Source organism: Oncorhynchus kisutch, linkage group LG21, assembly GCF_002021735.2.
Source record: "Oncorhynchus kisutch isolate 150728-3 linkage group LG21, Okis_V2, whole genome shotgun sequence".
NCBI classification, from domain to species: domain Eukaryota; kingdom Metazoa; phylum Chordata; class Actinopteri; order Salmoniformes; family Salmonidae; genus Oncorhynchus; species Oncorhynchus kisutch.
The window spans coordinates 26,204,039-26,223,410 of record NC_034194.2 but is presented as its reverse complement, the minus strand read 5'-3'; the positions used below and the strand labels follow the sequence as shown (position 1 = coordinate 26,223,410).

At 43.1% G+C, this 19,372-nt stretch overlaps 1 protein-coding gene across 5 annotated transcripts in view; it reads right to left on the bottom strand.

Annotated features, from left to right (window-relative positions):
* Window positions 1-19,372, bottom strand: part of LOC109866286 (SAM and SH3 domain-containing protein 1) — a 304,701-nt gene that overhangs the window by 148,123 nt on the left and 137,206 nt on the right. The window contains exon 1 of one of the 5 annotated variants that reach the window (XM_031800993.1): window positions 1,134-1,534. The exons of the other annotated variants lie outside the window; for them this stretch is intronic. The gene's annotated coding sequence lies outside the window, so the exon portion shown is untranslated. Of the gene's footprint in view, window positions 1-1,133; window positions 1,535-19,372 lie in introns of those variants that run through there. 5 annotated transcript variants of the gene reach the window in all.

Below are 19,372 nucleotides of genomic sequence, written 5' to 3'. Positions count from 1 at the left end.
AGAAAGAGAGGGAGAGGGAGAAAGGGAGAGAGAATGTGGAGAGAGAATATAGAGCTCCACACTCCCTCAGCAAAACAGCTATTTGTCAAAGCCCCTCACCTCCAAACACACACTCACACACACACACACTGAACAATGGCACTCCTCTAGTGAACAAGGACAGACCGTGTCTATGTGTGTGGATGCTTATTTGAGTGGGTTTCTATGTTGTGTGTGTGTATGTTTCTCACTCTGTGTGTGTGTGCATTTGTGTCACTGTGGTGGTGTTGTGTGAGTGTGTGTGTTTCTAGAGATGTGTGTGTGTGTGTTTGTGCTTGTCCGGGAGAAGAGGAGATCAATAAACAGCCGCGAGGCTCAGATTCAGTGCTGATATGTAGCACGATTCTTTATTTGGGTCTTTGCTGGGAGCAAGGCTTTGTTCTCACTCAATGGAAAAGGAAATCAATAGAGGCTTCAGAGGCTGATGATAAATAGTAATGGATCCTGATCCCTTCATCCATCCCTCTCTCTCTTCATCCCTCTCTCTCTATCTGTCTGTCTGGCTCCAGAGAAGACATGTGAGGCACCACTCACCCTGTCATGTACTGGAGAACGAAGGAGTAAAGGACTAATTATGGCTAATGGAGGCAGACACACACACACACACACACACACACGTATAGACGCACACACACACACGCAGGAAGGCAGGCAGGGACCAGGAGACGCACACACGCACAAGCAAACATACACACACACACAGCGCATGGAGCAGTGCAGTGGGAATCAGCTAGCATCGTGACTCAGCAGCATCAGTCAGTCAATCAGAAAGCGGAGGAGGGCTGGCATGCTTCAGTTAAAATACCAGCTCAGCCAACAATAATCTCATTCCAACTCAGTTACACTCACCATGAAATGCCTTATGTATGTCTGAAGCAAACATTTCTCTACATGTCTCAATGTGACAACACAAGACCTCATAGTAACTTAACTCCTCTGGTGAGTTCTCTTTCACTTTGTTCACAACTCTTAACTTACATTATTTCTCCATCCAAAGCATTTAAATCTTTGACAATACAAATACATGAAACAAGAGATACGATTTCCCCTGAAATTAATTGAAAGAAAGACCAAAACAGGATACAAGTACTCACCACTATAATAGAGCCGCGGACAGTCTAACAGAGCCACGAACTGTCCAAGTGTTTCAGAGGAAATTATCTGTAACTGTCCTGCTAACTGTGTGTACCTCTTTCAGAGTATGAGGAACAAGTAGAGTACAGTAGACTAGGCTAGCTACATGCTAGGCTAGGCTAATTCTTCCTTTAACTCAGCCACTCTCTCCCTTTCTCTGTATCTTTACCCCCACTGTCTGTTTATCTTTTCCTCCCTCTCTCTCTCTCTCTCTCTCTCTCTCTCTCTCTCCCTCTCCCTCTCCCTCTTTCTCTCACAGCTTAAAGCCCAGAGTGGGACGTCCCCTCTCTTCTCCTTTCCTCTCCTCTCCTCTCTTCGAGGTCCGGTCCAGTAAGTGTGACTAGTGTTTTCCTGTTGTAACACAGAAAGAGAGGGCCCCACCTAGAAACTAAAAACTGATCTAGGGCCAGCTCCTCCCACAGCCCAGCTGGCTGCTGTGTGCTAGGAACTGACTGGGGCTGCCTGCCACAAATTCATATTGAGTCATTTGTCTGTCATGGAATCACAACCAAATTACAGGGCTCTTCAAGTTCTTGCTTCCAACTATCCAACTCTCTCTCTCTCGTTCATTTTCTCCCTCTCCTTCTCCCTCTCTCTCTCTTATTCGCTCTCTCCTTTGGCGTTCATTTTTAATAAGGCGCTCATTTTTAAATAGCCCACATTCAGCTAAAAGCAACACTCATTTTAATGAGACACTCAGTGAGGTTAAGGTTTGAATGAGTCACTCAGGGACGTTAAGATTTGAATGAGTCACTCAGGGAGGTTAAGGTTTGAATGAGTCACTCAGTGAGGTTAAGATTTGAATGAGTCTCTCAGTGAGGTTAAGATTTGAATGAGTCACTCAGTGAGGTTAAGTGTTAAATGACTCACTCGGTGAGGTTAAGATTTGAATGAGACACTCAGTGAGGTTAAGATTTGAATGAGTCACTCAGTGAGGTTAAGATTTGAATGAGTCACTCAGTGAGGTTAAGATTTGAATGAGTCATTCAGTGAGGTTAAGGTTTGAATGAGTCACTCAGTGAGGTTAAGGTTTGAATGAGTCACTCAGTGAGGTTAAGGTTTGAATGAGTCACTCAGTGAGGTTAAGATTTGAATGAGTCACTCAGTGAGGTTAAGATTTGAATGAGTCTCTCAGTGAGGTTAAGATTTGAATGAGTCACTCAGTGAGGTTAAGATTTGAATGAGTCACTCAGTGAGGTTAAGATTTGAATGAGTCACTCAGTGAGGTTAAGATTTGAATGAGTCACTCAGTGAGGTTAATGTTTGAATGAGTCACTCAGTGAGGTTAAGATTTGAATGAGTCACTCAGTGAGGTTAAGATTTGAATGGGTCATTCAGTGAGGTTAAGGTTTGAATGAGTCACTCAGTGAGGTTAAGGTTTGAATGAGTCACTCAGTGAGGTTAAGGTTTGAATGAGTCACTCAGTGAGGTTAAGATTTGAATGAGTCACTCAGTGAGGTTAAGATTTGAATGAGTCTCTCAGTGAGGTTAAGGTTTGAATGAGTCACTCAGTGAGGTTAAGGTTTGAATGAGTCACTCAGTGAGGTTAAGGTTTGAATGAGTCTCTCAGTGAGGTTAATGTTTGAATGAGTCACTCAGTGAGGTTAAGGTTTGAATGAGTCACTCAGTGAGGTTAAGGTTTGAATGAGTCACTCAGTGAGGTTAAGATTTGAATGAGTCACTCAGTGAGGTTAAGATTTGAATGAGTCTCTCAGTGAGGTTAAGGTTTGAATGAGTCACTCAGTGAGGTTAAGGTTTGAATGAGTCTCTCAGTGAGGTTAAGGTTTGAATGAGTCACTCAGTGAGGTTAAGGTTTGAATGAGTCACTCAGTGAGGTTAAGATTTGAATGAGTCACTCAGTGAGGTTAAGATTTGAATGAGTCTCTCAGTGAGGTTAAGATTTGAATGAGTCACTCAGTGAGGTTAAGATTTGAATGAGTCACTCAGTGAGGTTAAGATTTGAATGAGTCACTCAGTGAGGTTAAGATTTGAATGAGTCACTCAGTGAGGTTAATGTTTGAATGAGTCACTCAGTGAGGTTAAGATTTGAATGAGTCACTCAGTGAGGTTAAGATTTGAATGAGTCATTCAGTGAGGTTAAGGTTTGAATGAGTCACTCAGTGAGGTTAAGGTTTGAATGAGTCACTCAGTGAGGTTAAGGTTTGAATGAGTCACTCAGTGAGGTTAAGATTTGAATGAGTCACTCAGTGAGGTTAAGATTTGAATGAGTCACTCAGTGAGGTTAAGATTTGAATGAGTCTCTCAGTGAGGTTAAGGTTTGAATGAGTCACTCAGTGAGGTTAAGGTTTGAATGAGTCACTCAGTGAGGTTAAGGTTTGAATGAGTCTCTCAGTGAGGTTAAGGTTTGAATGAGTCACTCAGTGAGGTTAAGGTTTGAATGAGTCACTCAGTGAGGTTAAGATTTGAATGAGTCACTCAGTGAGGTTAAGATTTGAATGAGTCTCTCAGTGAGGTTAAGGTTTGAATGAGTCTCTCAGTGAGGTTAAGGTTTGAATGAGTCACTCAGTGAGGTTAATGTTTGAATGAGTCTCTCAGTGAGGTTAAGATTTGAATGAGTCACTCAGTGAGGTTAAGGTTTGAATGAGTCACTCAGTGAGGTTAAGATTTGAATGAGTCACTCAGTGAGGTTAAGATTTGAATGAGTCTCTCAGTGAGGTTAAGGTTTGAATGAGTCTCTCAGTGAGGTTAAGGTTTGAATGAGTCACTCAGTGAGGTTAAGGTTTGAATGAGTCTCTCAGTGAGGTTAAGGTTTGAATGAGTCACTCAGTGAGGTTAAGGTTTGAATGAGTCACTCAGTGAGGTTAAGATTTGAATGAGTCACTCAGTGAGGTTAAGATTTGAATGAGTCTCTCAGTGAGGTTAAGGTTTGAATGAGTCTCTCAGTGAGGTTAAGGTTTGAATGAGTCTCTCAGTGAGGTTAATGTTTGAATGAGTCTCTCAGTGAGGTTAAGATTTAAATGAGTCACTCAGTGAGGTGAAGGTTTGAATGAGTCACTCAGTGAGGTTAAGGTTTGAATGAGTCTCTCAGTGAGGTTAAGGTTTGAATGAGTCACTCAGTGAGGTTAAGGTTTGAATGAGTCACTCAGTGAGGTTAAGGTTTGAATGAGTCTCTCAGCGAGGTTAAGGTTTGAATGAGTCTCTCAGTGAGGTTAAGGTTTGAATGAGTCACTCAGTGAGGTTAAGGTTTGAATGAGTCTCTCAGTGAGGTTAAGGTTTGTTAAATTGGGAGAGGAAGAAAAAGAAGAAAAAACATCATCCCGTTTTGGAATGATAGAGGGCCTGATGACCCCTTGGGGCCATGGGAGAGAGGGAACGAGAGAAAGACAGACAACGAGAGGGAGGGGGAAGGAGACAGAGGGCAAGGGAGGTCAGACAAAGAGTTAAAACAGGACCTGGAAGTCCCCCCTGTTCTTCTTATGAACCCCCTGGGAGGGAAGGGGCTCCCAGCATCACGCAGACTCACTGACAGTCCTAAGCACCCACAATCCACCACAGCAGTGAGGTCACATGGGATGATTATAGAGACTAGAACTACAGCAGTGAAGTCATATGGCACAGTTATGGAGTTTATAACCAGAGCAGTGATGTCATATAAGAGAGTTGTGGAGACTAGAACCATATCAGTTATGTCATATAGGACAGTTGTGGACACACACCACAACTCTACATAGACACACACCACAACTCTACATAGACACGCACCACAACTCTACATAGACACACACCACAACTCTACATAGACACACACCACAACTCTACATAGACACACACCACAACTCTACTGCTGCATCCTGTTTAGACCTGCTGTCACAACATTTACAAATGGTCAATATGCTGGAAGGAGCTCTAACGGCAAACATTTAACAAAGAAGCACACACACACACACACACACACACACACACACACACACACACACACACACACACACACACACACACACACACACACACACACACACACACACACACACACACACACACACACACATACACACACACACACACACACACACTACTACTGTGGGTAACATATTTGGATTAAGTGGTAGGAAAACAGCATACCTTGTGTGTATGTAAAGCAGATTTAGGACCAGTCAGACCTTTGGTCTATTTGATTAATAACCTTCTGAGGCTATTTCTGATACACTCACACAACCACCCCCAAAACCTCCTCCCAACCGCTCCCAACCTCCCCTCACATGAAGCAGGAATAATCATGATGGCAGTGGTCTTTAGATTCACACATACCTCTATCATAAATAATGAAAGCCTGTCTATCCAGACTCTAATCCAGGAACAGGATATCAATTCAGATGAACTTGAGGTCAAACACACTGATAGGACCTTAATAATAATACACAGTCTGGACTACGATGGTCCCCACACAGGCAGACAAATAAAACATCTCATTATTATCCAGCTTCTCTTCTAAAAGTTCTAAATGTTGGCCTGATACTTCAAAGAATAAACAGAGATAAATACCAGATACCTACTCTTGCTTGACTTGGTCTGCTTGCTTGAATAGGTCAGAGGTCACAGACATGGATTAAGAACTGAGTGAACAGAAGAGTACAACACTGAAATGACCATTCATGTAGAGTATAGCGGAGGAAAAACAGTGACTGGAGCTAACACTACTACCACTAATGCACGTAGAGAATTTAGTGCTAAGCTGTTCAAACCCTATTGTTTTTAAATGAGCACCAAATTGCTAGAACTCTGGGAGATACACGTAATGTGTTTTAAGCATGATTCTGTCTCTCTCTCTCACTGTGTGTGTATGCGTATGTGTGTGCGAGAGAAAGAGAGAGTGTGTTTGTGTGTGACTCTGACCTCATATGGGGAATTGAGAGCCACTAGCCTAATTAAAAACCAAATCAGCTTTCATTTGGGTGCCAAATTGTGACACACCACACTTTCCCTGCCAGGCAACACACTTCTGCATAAATATAAGACTATGTTATCTATGAAGAAATAGGATTCTCTAAATCAAATTAGGGACCTGTTATTCCAAGTATTTAATCGTAAAAAAAAATCGTAATCATCCATCATCACACTCTCTCTCTTCCATAATAGTAGGACTTTAGGTTGGGTTTGACCAGAAACTGCTATAGACACTAATGTCACAAACCCATCAGGTTCTCCACTCAGTCATTCAACAGGTTGGAAATAGGGCACTTGGTTATTTTTAGCACAGAGCACCATACAATCCTCCTGAGGCTAACGATCAGCCAGGGCAGACAAATTAAAACTGATCAACACAAGTACAACTTTCATCGACTAATCTCTCTCTAGCCATCTATGAAGAAACAGTGACAGACAAAGGAGGGAGTGTCTGTCTGTCTGTCTGTCTGTGTGTGTGTGTGTGTGTTTGATTACCCTCATTGACATAAGTGATGGCTTAAGGAGGCTGCAAGTCCAGCTAGCAGGCAGGCAGGCAGGCAGGCACTGAGGCAGACAAGCATGTAGGCAGTGAGGCAGACAGGCAGGCAGGTAGCTAGTTGCTAGAGTAGAGATCTCTCCAGAGTCTATGGGGCCAACATGCTGTCCAGACTGGCCAGTTACCAGAGACTGGTACTGAATACTGATCATTACCACGGAGGCTGACTACCACACACACACACACACACCACACACACACACACACACACACACACACACACACACACACACACACACACACCACACACACACACACACACACACACACACACACACACACACACACACACACACACACACACACACACACACACACGGACATGGTGAGACAGAGACGGGGCTACCCACACCATCTGTTAACTAGGATGGAAAATGAGCAGAGAGAGAGCGCGAGAGAGAAATAAAGAGAGGGGGAGAGGATGTAGGGATGGAGAGAGAGAGAAAAAGACAGAGAGAGATACAGTGTTTTAATTGAGGAAGGGAGGGATGGAAGGGTGAGGGTTAGTGGAAGAGAAAACAGAAACACACAATGATACATACACATACTGTACACATACACATACACATACACATACACATACACATACACATACACATACACATACACATACACATACACACACACACACACATACACATACACATACACATACACATACACATACACATACACAAACACATACACATACACATACACATACACATACACATACACATACACAAACACATACACATACACATACACAAACACAAACTAGAGGTCGACCGATTATGATTTTTCAAAGCCGATACCGATTATTGGAGGACCAAAAAAAGCCGATACCGATTAATCAGGCATTTTATTTATTTATTTGTAATAATTACAACAATACTGAATGAACACTTATTTTAACTTAATATAATACATCAATAAAATCAATTTAGCCTCAAATAAATAATGAAACATGTTCAATTTGGTTTAAATAATGCAAAAACAAGTGTTGGAGAAGAAAGTAAAAGTACAATATATGCCATGTAAGAAAGCTAACGTTTAAGTTCCTTGCTCAGAACATGAGGACATATGAAAGCTGGTGGTTCCTTTTAACATGAGTCTTCAATATTCCCAGGTAAGACGTTTTAGGTTATAGGACTATTTCTCTCTATCCGATTTGTATTTCACATACCTTTGACTATTGGATGTTCTTATAGGCACTTTAGTATTGCCTGTGTAACAGTATAGCTTCCGTCCCTCTCCTCGCTCCTACCTGGGCTCGAACCAGGAACACATCGACAACAGCCACCCTCGAAGCAGCGTTACCCATGCAGAGCAAGGGGAACAACTACTCCAAGTCTCAGAGCAAGTGACGTTTGAAATGCTATTAGCGCGCACCCAGCTAACTAGCTAGCCATTTCACATCGGTTACACCAGCCTAATCTCGGGAGTTGATAGGCTTGAAGTCATAAACAGCGCAATGCTTGAAGCATTGCGAAGAGCTGCTGGCAAAATGCACGAAAGTGCTGTTTGAATGAATGCTTATGAGCCTGCTGGTGCCTACCATCGCTCAGTCAGACTGCTCTATCAAATATCAAATCATAGACTTAATTATAACATAATAACACACAGAAATACGAGCCGTAGGAAACTATCATCTCGAAAACAAAACGTTTATTCATTCAGCGAAATACGGAACCGTATTTTATCCAACGGATGGCATCCATAAGTCTAAATATTCTTGTTACATTGCACAACCTTCAATGTTATGTCATAATTACGTAAAATTCTGGCAAATTAGTTCGCAACGAGCCAGGAGGCCCAAACTGTTGCATATACTCTGACTCTGGGTGCAATGAACGCAAGAGAAGTGACACAATTTCACCTGGTTAATATTGCCTGCTAACCTGGATTTCTTTTCGCTAAATATGCAGGTTTAAAAATATATACTTCTGTGTATTGATTTTAAGAAAGGCATCAATGTTTATGGTTAGGTACATTAGTGCAACGATTGTGCTTTTTTCGCAAATGCGTTTTTGTTAAATCATCCCCCGTTTGGCGAAGTTGGCTGTCTTTGCTAGGAAGAAATAGTCTTCACATAGTTCGCAATGAGCCAGGCGGCCCAAACTGCTGCATATACCCTAACTCTGTTGCAAGAGAAGTGACACCATTTCCCTAGTTAAAAGAAATTCATGTTAGCAGGCAATATTAACTAAATATGCAGGTTTAAAAATATATACTTGAGTATTGATTTTAAGAAAGGCATCCTTTTTCGCGAATGCGCACCACATCGATTATATGCAACGCAGGACACGCTAGATAAACTAGTAATATCATCAACCATGTGTAGTTAACTAGTGATTATGATTGATTGATTGTTTTTATAAGATAAGTTTAATGCTAGCTAGCAACTTATCTTGGCTTCTTACTGCATTCGCGTAACAGGCAGGCTCCTCGTGGAGTGCAATGTAAAGCAGGTGGTTAGAGCGTTGGACTAGTTAACCGTAAGGTTGCAAGATTGAATCCCCGAGCTGACAAGGTGAACATCTGTCGTTCTGCCCCTGAACAAGGCAGTTAACCCACCATTCCTAGGCCGTCATTGAAAATAAGAATGTATTCTTAACTGACTTGCCTAGTTAAATGTGTGTGTAAAAAAATATATTTTAAAAAAATCGGCCAAATCGGTGTCAAATCGATTAATTAGGGCCGATTTCAAGTTTTTATAACAATCGGAAATTGGCCCTAATTAATCGGCCATTCCGATTAATCGGCCGACCTCTAACACAAACCAGGCACACACACGCACACACCCACACACACACACACACACACACACACACACACACACACACACACACACACACACACACACACACACACACACACACACACACATATACAGTCGTGGCCAAAAGTTTTGAGAATGACACAAATATAAATTTTCACAAAGTCTGCTGCCTTCAGTGTCTTTAGATATTTTTGTCAGATGTTACTATGGAATACTGAAGTATAATTACAAGCATTTCATAAGTGTCAAAGGCTTTTATTTACAATTGCATGAAGTTGATGCATAGAGTCAGTATTTGCAGTGTTGACCCTTCTTTTTCAAGACCTCTGCAATCCAACCTGGCATGCTGTCAATTAACTTCTGGGCCATATCCTGACTGATGGCAGCCCATTCTTGCATAATTAATGCTTGGAGTTTGTCAGAATTTGTGGGTTTTTGTTTGTCCACCCACCTCTTGAGGATTGACCACAAGTTCTCAATGGGATTAAGGTCTGGGGAGTTTCCTGGCCATGGACCCAACATATCGATGTTTTGTTCCCCGAGCCACTTAGTTATCACTTTTGCCTTATGACAAGGTACTCCATCATGCTGGAAAAGGCATTGTTCGTCACCTAACTGTTTCTGGATGTTTGGGAGAATTTTCTCTCGAAGGATGTGTTGGTACTATTCTTTATTCATGGCTGTGTTCTTAGGCAAAATTGTGAGTGATCTGAGAATCAACCCCACACATGAATGGTCTCAGGATGCTTTACTGTTGGCATGACACAGGACTGAAGGTAGCGCTCACCTTGTCTTCTCTAGACAAGCTTTTTTCCGGATGCCCCAAAAAATTGGAAAGGGGATTCATCAGAGAAAATGACTTAACCCCATTCCTCAGCAGTTCAATCCCTGTAGCTTTTGCAGAATATCAGTCTGTCCCTGATGTTTTTCCTGGAGAGAAGTGTCTCCTTTGCTGCCCTTCTTGACACCAGGCCATCCTCCAAAAGCCTTTGCCTCACTGTACGTGCAGATGCACTCACACCTGCCTGCTGCCATTCCTGAGCAAGCTCTGTACTGGTGGTGCCCCAATCCCGCAGCTGAATCAACTTTAAGAGACGGTCCTGGCGCTTGCTGGACTTTCTTGGGCACCCTGAAGCCTTCTTCACAACAACTGAACCACTCTACTTGAAGTTCTTGATGATCGGATAAATGGTTGATTTAGGTGCAATCTTACTGGCAGCAATATCCTTGCCTGTGAAGCCCTTTTTGTGCAAAGCAATGATGAAGGCACATGTTTCCTTGCAGGTAACCATGATGGACAAAGGAAGAACAATGATTCCAAGCACCACCCTCCTTTTGAAGCTTCCAGTCTGTTATTCAAACTCAATCAGCATGTCGTCTGGTCCTTTTGTGGCAGGGCTGAAATGCAGTGGAAATGTTTTTGGGGGATTCAGTTCATTTGCATGGCAAAGAGGAACTTTGAAATTAATTGCAATTCATCTGATCACTCTTCATAACATTCTGGAGTATATGCAAATTGACATCATACAAACTGAGGCAGCAGACTTTCTGAAAATTAATATTTGTGTCATTCTCAAAACTTTTGGCCACAACTGTAGACACATACACATTCTTCAGAGCATCAAATTATATCTATAAAGCTTTACTGTGCCTAAAAATGTCCAAAGCGTTCATAAATGATAAACAAGTAGTCGTTAAACCATTACCAGGAACATCATATCTAAAGCAATTTATATGCAAATGTCTGACAAGTGGCAGAGCACAAGGGAATTGGAGAAGAATTAGAGCATGTTCATTGACTCTGACTGACCTCCTTCACTAATATAGACTCTCAGTAATGAGCTACCTTACACACACACACACACACACACACACACACACACACACACACACACACACACACACACACACACACACACACACACACACACACACACACACACACACACACACACACACACACACACACAGGTGAGGTTATCCCAATCCTAACATCAGGGCAGATGCTGGCCAACACTAGATGGCAGCAGAGCGCTGGTCTCCAACACACAGTCCTGTAGGACTGCTGCCTGTGCCTGGGAGTATTGGATCATTGTAATGGGGGAGAACAAAAAGTCATTACAGCATGCTGTTGTGTGTCAGTCTGGACAGGGCTCTAGTCTACCATGCCTGGCCCAGACACGCAGGATCCTCCCAATTTAAACCCACAGAAATGTCCTGAGAAACACACACACACAAAGTATCATGATAGTCTGCACAGACATAGAATAAGAGAGACAACTATGCTTACACATGAGGTTGTTTGTTGGGGTTTGAGTGCCTGAATCTGACCTCATCACTGTACAGATGTAGGATATTCATTTGATCACTATTTTGTTGCTGAGAATATTCCTGAAAAGCAGTTTTAAAAAGTATTCTTAAGTTTGTAATTTCCACTTCGAAATTTCAGATTTGATTTGCCCAAATGAAAATGTATCAACCCCTACAAAAAAGTCCATTAATTATAATCCACATATTAATTAACATTTCCTGTTGCTGCAGGATTATTTTCCCACTGTAGCAAATTGTCTCAAATTAAGATTATACATCTGTATAGGTCTAAACCTTGCTCTGTGGGCATCAATTGGAAGATCCTTCTATGTGGATTCAAATGTGAGGATTTACATACAATTATCCTCCCCTTCCCTTCCCAGACCTCAGTCCTCTGTCACAGGAGCTGGAGTGACATGTCATTAGATCAGTCACAGAAACAGTGGATACTGGGGCATTGTCCACTATCAGAGCTTTAAACCCAACAAATGATACCCTCTCCTCCAGTTTTAAAGTATTTTGCAAGACCAAGGAGCATCAATGGAAAATAATATTTTTCCCATTTCAGTTCTGGCCTTCTGAACCGTGAAAGATAGTGGCAGCTGATTATCTCTGTGACGAGTGTGTAAAACAGGGTCTTAAGATAGAGAGCAGAGAGAAAGGCCTGTCATGAGAAAGCCATGAGAATAAGAGTGGTGGAGAGGTGGTGAGGTGTAAATGAGACAATCAGTCTCCAACTTCCTAACTCTGTGAAAATAGCCAGTCCTCTGTCACAGGAGCTGGAGTGACATGTCATTAGATCAGTCACAGAAACAGTGGATACTGGGGCATTGTCCACTATCAGAGCTTTAAACCCAACAAATGATACCCTCTCCTCCAGTTTTAAAGTATTTTGCAAGACCAAGGAGCATCAATGGAAAATAATATTTTTCCCATTTCAGTTCTGGCCTTCTGAACCGTGAAAGATAGTGGCAGCTGATTATCTCTGTGACGAGTGTGTAAAACAGGGTCTTAAGATAGAGAGCAGAGAGAAAGGCCTGTCATGAGAAAGCCATGAGAATAAGAGTGGTGGAGAGGTGGTGAGGTGTAAATGAGACAATCAGTCTCCAACTTCCTAACTCTGTGAAAATAGCTTCTCTCTCATCCTCAACTGCCCTACTGCTGTGTTCTGTGGTGCCCTGTGCATCTGAGCCCTTCTTTGTGGTAGAAGATATCAAATCACAGGTTTTGGGGCGAGAAAAGCGTCTCCAGGGTCTGCCCAGGCCAGGGTAGAGGGTCCCAGAGCGGAAGATTGCCTGTGATTACTGCCTCTGTTCTGTCAGACTCAGCTCCATTTCTCAGGGATCGTCTGGCCAGCCCTGCTGGAACCCTCCAAGGCTCTATTCATTTAGTGGGGAGAAGTACAGTAGCACAAAGCACTGGGGAGGGAAACCACACATTTAGACTAGTTCACCTTGACATTGCCTGTAGGTTACATCATTTCACACTAAACCAAGAGATTACAATGACATACCCATCTGAAGCAAGCCTCTCTGCTAGAAATACCCGACACAGGGTGAAAGGGAGATAGCTAGAGAGAGTGAGAGAGAGAGGGAGAGAGAAAGAAAGAAAGAAAGAAAGAAAGAAAGAAAGAAAGAAAGAAAGAAAGAAAGAAAGAAAGAAAGAAGAAAGAAAGAAAGAAAGAAAGAAAGAAAGAAAGAAAGAAAGAAAGAAAGAAAGGGAACTGCAGAGTGGTCACTAACTGGCACAGCCACAAAGTAATAAAATCAGATTTTAAACCTAACCCTAACCTTAACCACACTGCTCACCCTAATGCCTAACCTTAACCACACTGCTCACCCTAATGCCTAACCTTAACCACACTGCTCACCCTAATGCCTAACCTTAACCACACTGCTCACCCTAATGCCTAACCTTAACCACACTGCTCACCCTAATGCCTAACCTTAAATTAAGACCAAAAAGCGGTTTCTTTGTTTCATTTTAAAAAACAAACACATAATTGCCATTTGTGACTTTGCACATGGCCATCTAGCAGAAATTGCACAATTCTGCCTCCAGGGCAAGATTCATGACAATAAATGCCAAGTTGCGAGAGGGGGAGAGAGAGGCAGAGAGAGAGGCAGAGAGAGAGGAGGGGAGAAGGAAAGAGTGAAAGAGAGGGGAGAGAGAGCGAGAGAGTGATAGAGGGAGAGAGATGGAGATGGAGAGAGAAAGAGATGGAGATAGGGAGGGAGGGAGGGAGGGAGGGAGGGAGGGAGGGAGGGAGGGAGGGAGGGAGGGAGGGAGGGAGGGAGGGAGGGAGGGAGGGAGGGAGTTTGAAAGAGAGAGAGAGAGGGAGAGGATGAGAGAGAGAATCCCCTGGACTGTAACAGTCACTGTACTAGTTGAAACATTCCATTCTCAAGAACAGAGCATGTGTGTGCCTGTGTCTGTGTGTGTGTGTGTGTGTGTGTATGTGTGCGCGCGTGTGTGTATGTATGCGTGTGTGAGTGTGTGTGTGTGTGCATGACTGGGCAATGTCCACATCCTATTAGTGAGAGGCTGGCTGCATGGCGTCAGCAGCACTGACAGGCCCACTATGACCCAGCCACATGCAGATAAATCGCCCACAGGCACCAGGACCAGCCAAAAACACACACTCAACTACTACACTGGTGAGAGACCTTTGAAGCTGCAACACTTTGTTTCTTTCTGATACCTGGCACATTGTCCAGCTGTAGTAGGTAAAGGCCAAACCCCAAAGCTCAGCTGGCAAGCGAGACTAATCATTCAGTATGTTCACACTGCATCTGGTCAATGATCTAAATCAGCTGACTGCTAGAGCTCTGCAGTCTTTTGGAACCAATTCCAGTCATGAGAGGTGGACTGTGTAATGTTATCAGACCTCACTCTTCTGGGGAAACCACAAGGCTGGTAACATAAACATCATAACAGTAGGGCCAGGAGTTTTTCCTTAGAATGTGGCCTGGCCAGGATAAACTAGCAGTATATCATAGCCCTACCTATGATATGCACATTAGAGTTACAGTCATATGAAGGGGGATCAGGCTGGCACTTGTGTGGTGTTGGCGATTCTCCTCAGTCTCCACTTTGGGTTCATTTAAATACAGTGAGCAATGCTGCTTTGGAATGATGCCAGCTGCCTCTGGCCTCCTGTGTGTAGGCATGCACTCCCTGCTTTAACCCTACGCTGCCCTGAGGGAAGGGAGATGTCTCCATCTCTCCTTTTCGGATCTCTCACTTCCTCTCTCTCTTTGGTCTGTTCTCTGTCTTCCACCCAACTCTTTCTCTCTCAGGGCTGTTTAGGTAGGGTAGGGTGATATTAGCTCATCACTAAGCTAAGGACCCTGGGACTAAACACCTCCCTCTGTAACTGGATCCTGGACTTAGTCCCCTCCTGTATTCCCTGTTCACCCACAACTGCGTGGCCAGGCACGACTCCAACACCAACATTAAGTTTGCTGATGACACAACAGTGGTAGGCCTGATCACCGACAACGATGAGACAGCCTATAGGGAGGAGGTGCCAGGACAACAACCTCTCCCTCAATGTGAGCAAGACAAAGGAGCTGGAAAAGGAAGGCCGAACAGGCCCCCATTAACATTTATGGGGCTGCAGTGGAGCGGGTCCAGAGTTTCAAGTTCCTTAGTGTCCAAATCACCAACAAACTATCATGGTCCAAACACACCAAGACAGTCGTATAGAGGGCAAGACAATGCCTATTCCCCCTCAGGTGAATGAAAAGATTTGGCATGGGTCCTTAGATCCTCAAAAAGTTCTACAGCTGCACCATCGAGAGCATGGTTGCATCACTGCCTGGAATGGCAACTGCTCGGCCTCCGACCGCAAGGTGCTACAGAGGGTAGTTCGTACGGCCCAGTAAATAACTGGGGCCAATCTTCCTGACATCCAGGAACTCTATACCAGGCGGTGTCAGAGGAAGGCCCAAAACAATTGTCAAAGATTCAAGTCACCCAAGTCATAGACTGTTCTCTCTGCTACCGCATGACAAGCGGTACCGGAGTGCCAAGTCTAGGACCAAAAGGCTCCTTAACAGCTTCTACCCCCAAGACATAAGACTGCTGAACAATTCATCAAATGCCCTCCCCCACGGTAAGTTGTACAACAGTTGTAGTTGGAGCACGTGACAAATACAATTTGATTTGACTTTTTATTAGATTTTAGGCAGGCGAGTCGAAGGTTGTGGTCCTTCTGATGTGTGTGAATTACCAGTTGGTCTCTGGGGATTGGAACCCACCCAGCCATGTGTAATTAAAAGAGCATGAAGGCAGATCAAGTGCTTTCCTCAACTCCTAATTCAATGTTCCTGGAGGCTGCTAGAGAATCCACTTGGTGCCTTGTCTGTCCAAGAAGCAGAATAGGAAGATACCTCTATTCTAGGTTTAGACAGATTATCTGCAATTCAATGGTGCCATAGTTGGTGTCCCGGAATAAATGTTTTTGCACCTTATTTTGACGCTGCATTCAACAAAAATCTGAAGATTCAAATCCTTTACCTCTCTCTCTCTCTATCTCTGTCTCACTCAGAGTTTTGGTGGAGGGTGATGTCAGCTGGTTTAATATGCTTTGCTGAGCTCTCTTAGCACACACACACCACCTCACACGCAGACAGACACGATCTCTCTCTCTCTTTTCTCTCTCTTCTCTCTTTTCTCTGTCTCTCCTTCTCCTTCTCCCTCTTTCTCTCACAGCTTACAGCCCACAGTGGGGCGTCCCCTCTCTCTCTCAAGGAGAGTTTCTGTTTAGGGCGATGCAAGCTAATTTAATATGCTTTGCTGAACCTGAGTATTTGTATCAGCTGAATAAAGCAGGGTCGAAAATCAAATTCTAACTTCCTCCCTCTTTCTCCACTCTCATCACAAATTTGATTGTCCTGGGCACACCTACAGTACTTCAGTCACAGTATATTAACAAAACAACACTTACTTCAGTTCACTAAGACTCCAGTACTGCAGAGAGAGCCTGCTGATGAAGGAGTAATCTAGCCTGGAGGTGAGATTCAGTTAAGTTCAGAACACTGCTATAACAAAATCACCAAGCAAAACTCCATACCTCCTTCTGCTCTATACATTAACGTATGAGTACTATGAGTCCCCCCCAAAGGGATCCACACACAGTGAGTAGGAGATTTGCCATGTAGTGTGCATAGTGTGTGTGTGTGTCTGTGTGTAGTCTGTGCATGTCTGTGTGTTGCTGTGACTGCCATGTTGTTCTCTATTAACAGACTGTGACACGATGACTGTGACAAGAAAGTAGGTCCTGAAAACGTATCAAGTGGTTTTTCACTATCCCAGCAGTTCATAACTCACACCAATGTCTTACCACTGGCTATTACTAGTTTACTGGCTCACTACTATTGGTCATTATGCTGTCCTATATTAAAGGTTGTATGCAAACTTGGGAGTGCCGTTGCGTCATCGCTGTCTATTCACTGTGATGAAATCAAATGAGCCTCGTGATTTACCTAAACTCACTTAAAACCTGCTGTTCTCTGTCTCTCACTAGATCTCACATCTAAACTATAGTCTACTAAACCCTATCAAAACTCATTTCCCGTTAGAATGTTTAAAATAATAAAGTGTCTTTTACTTGTACTTTTACTGCGAGAAACTGGTCAAATTAAGATCCAACATCTATATTTTAGTGTGAACTTCTACTATTCACATGCATACATAAACATACAGGTTACCAGTGTCATGACATTGGCCTGGGGGTAGGTTTATGACAGTCATAAATACCTCTTCCCCCTTTTTCCTACCCTACTGATGTTACATTTGAAAACCCCTTGGTTAACATAGAGATTCTGGGAACATCAGAAGATGGGGGGAAATGAACTATTTTCTGGTAATCCGACCAATTGAATATATGCAGTGGTACTTAATGAATATGATGTCAGTTCGGTTGTCATCTGAGACATTCTCATCAATGATAAGATGACATAAACTCTACAGTGTAAAGTCTACACATCAGACTTATCGGATTCACATGGAATTGTTGTTCAATTTAAATGTTTGAATATGAAATTATTCGTGATGGGATGAAATGTGATTTTAGCTTCTAAAATGTGAGAATTGGGTTTTCATGAGTGAATTAGGCCTGACTCAGTGGCCCGCCCACGTGAAGAGTCATAGGTTGTAAACTATGAAACACACCCATTTTCTCCCTTCCTATATAAAGCCTTGACGACAATATAACCTCCTGTTCCGAGGATGTGAGGACGACGGTCCGATGTCAGAATGGTTCAGATAATAACTACAGAACGAAGCCAACATCAGCGTGAGCTTTGGTTGTGAATGGTATGAACTTTGAACTCTTATTCACTACAGAAGTGATACCTCCTAGCCGTTGAGTTAGCAAAAGCCGCTGCAAACGAGGGTTAGGAAGGACCAGACAGAGTATCCCGTCTATCACACAACGACATTACTACAACGTATCCAATTGACCACCAGAGACATTCTTCAAAGGACAAAGGACTCGGTTTGGCAACACGGCCTTCCATCTACCACCAACCTACTGAAGCGCAGCTCAGAGTAAATATTTATTGCATTTTCCTTTTCCAAATGGGCGGTAATTTAGAATGCATAAGATACTGCATTTACGATAGCACAGCTTCACCCTTTGTTCCTCAGTCTTCCCGCTCTTTCACTCAAACCCAGCCCCTTTTCTTTTGTGTTTCCTTTATGACGTCATTTGTAATCAAGTTATGATTAAATATGTTTTTTTTATAAATCTGTGTGATTAGTTAGGTATTTAGTAAATAAATAACTAAACCCAATTTTGCATTGCTGATTCAACTTGTTAGCCAGGGTTCGTGAAGATAACCAAGAATTTACAACTTTCAGATGAGACTGAATTGTCACGACTTCCACCGAAGTGGGCTCCCCTGCCTGTTCGGGCAGCGCCCGGCGGTCGTCGTCACCGGCCTACTAGCCGCCACCCATCCCTTTTTCGTTGTCTGTTTGTTTTGTCTTATTAGTTTCCCCTGTGTCCTGTTGTATGTGCTTAATGGGCTTCCATATTTAAAGTACGTGTACCCACCCTTGTTTTGTGTGGGATTGTATTTATGTTACGTGTGTGCATTAGGTAGAGGTGATATATTTTTGGACCTGGCACCCTGTGGTGTGGGTGGTCCACATTATTGTCCGCGCCCTGTGTTTTGGGCTTGTTAATTTTTGTGCCACATTAAAGTGCACCTTTTCCAGTGGAACTCTCTGCGCCTGATTCCTTCCTCACCCACCTAGTCCCGCGTGACATGAATTAAGGTGACAATTAATATTGTCTGCTATTGATGTAAAATATTACTAGGTCTTTAAGAGTTTATTCGGAAGATAACAGCTCTATAAATATTATTTTGTGGAGCCCCGACTCTCTAGTTAATTACATTTACATGATTAGCTCAATCAGGTAATATTAATTACGGATACATTAATTTATAGAATAGCATGTCATATCACTTAATCCGGCATAGCCAAAGACACGACGCCACTATGTTGTAAAAGACTGGAGAATTTACTCGTGATTGCATGGCTGATAGGTGCTATTGTTGGACTGTCCACTGTCATTACCATCACTCTGAATGGTCCACTCAGTGGCTCACAGCTGCCATGATTACAGCTAAGTACAGTCCATTGTTGGAGGAATG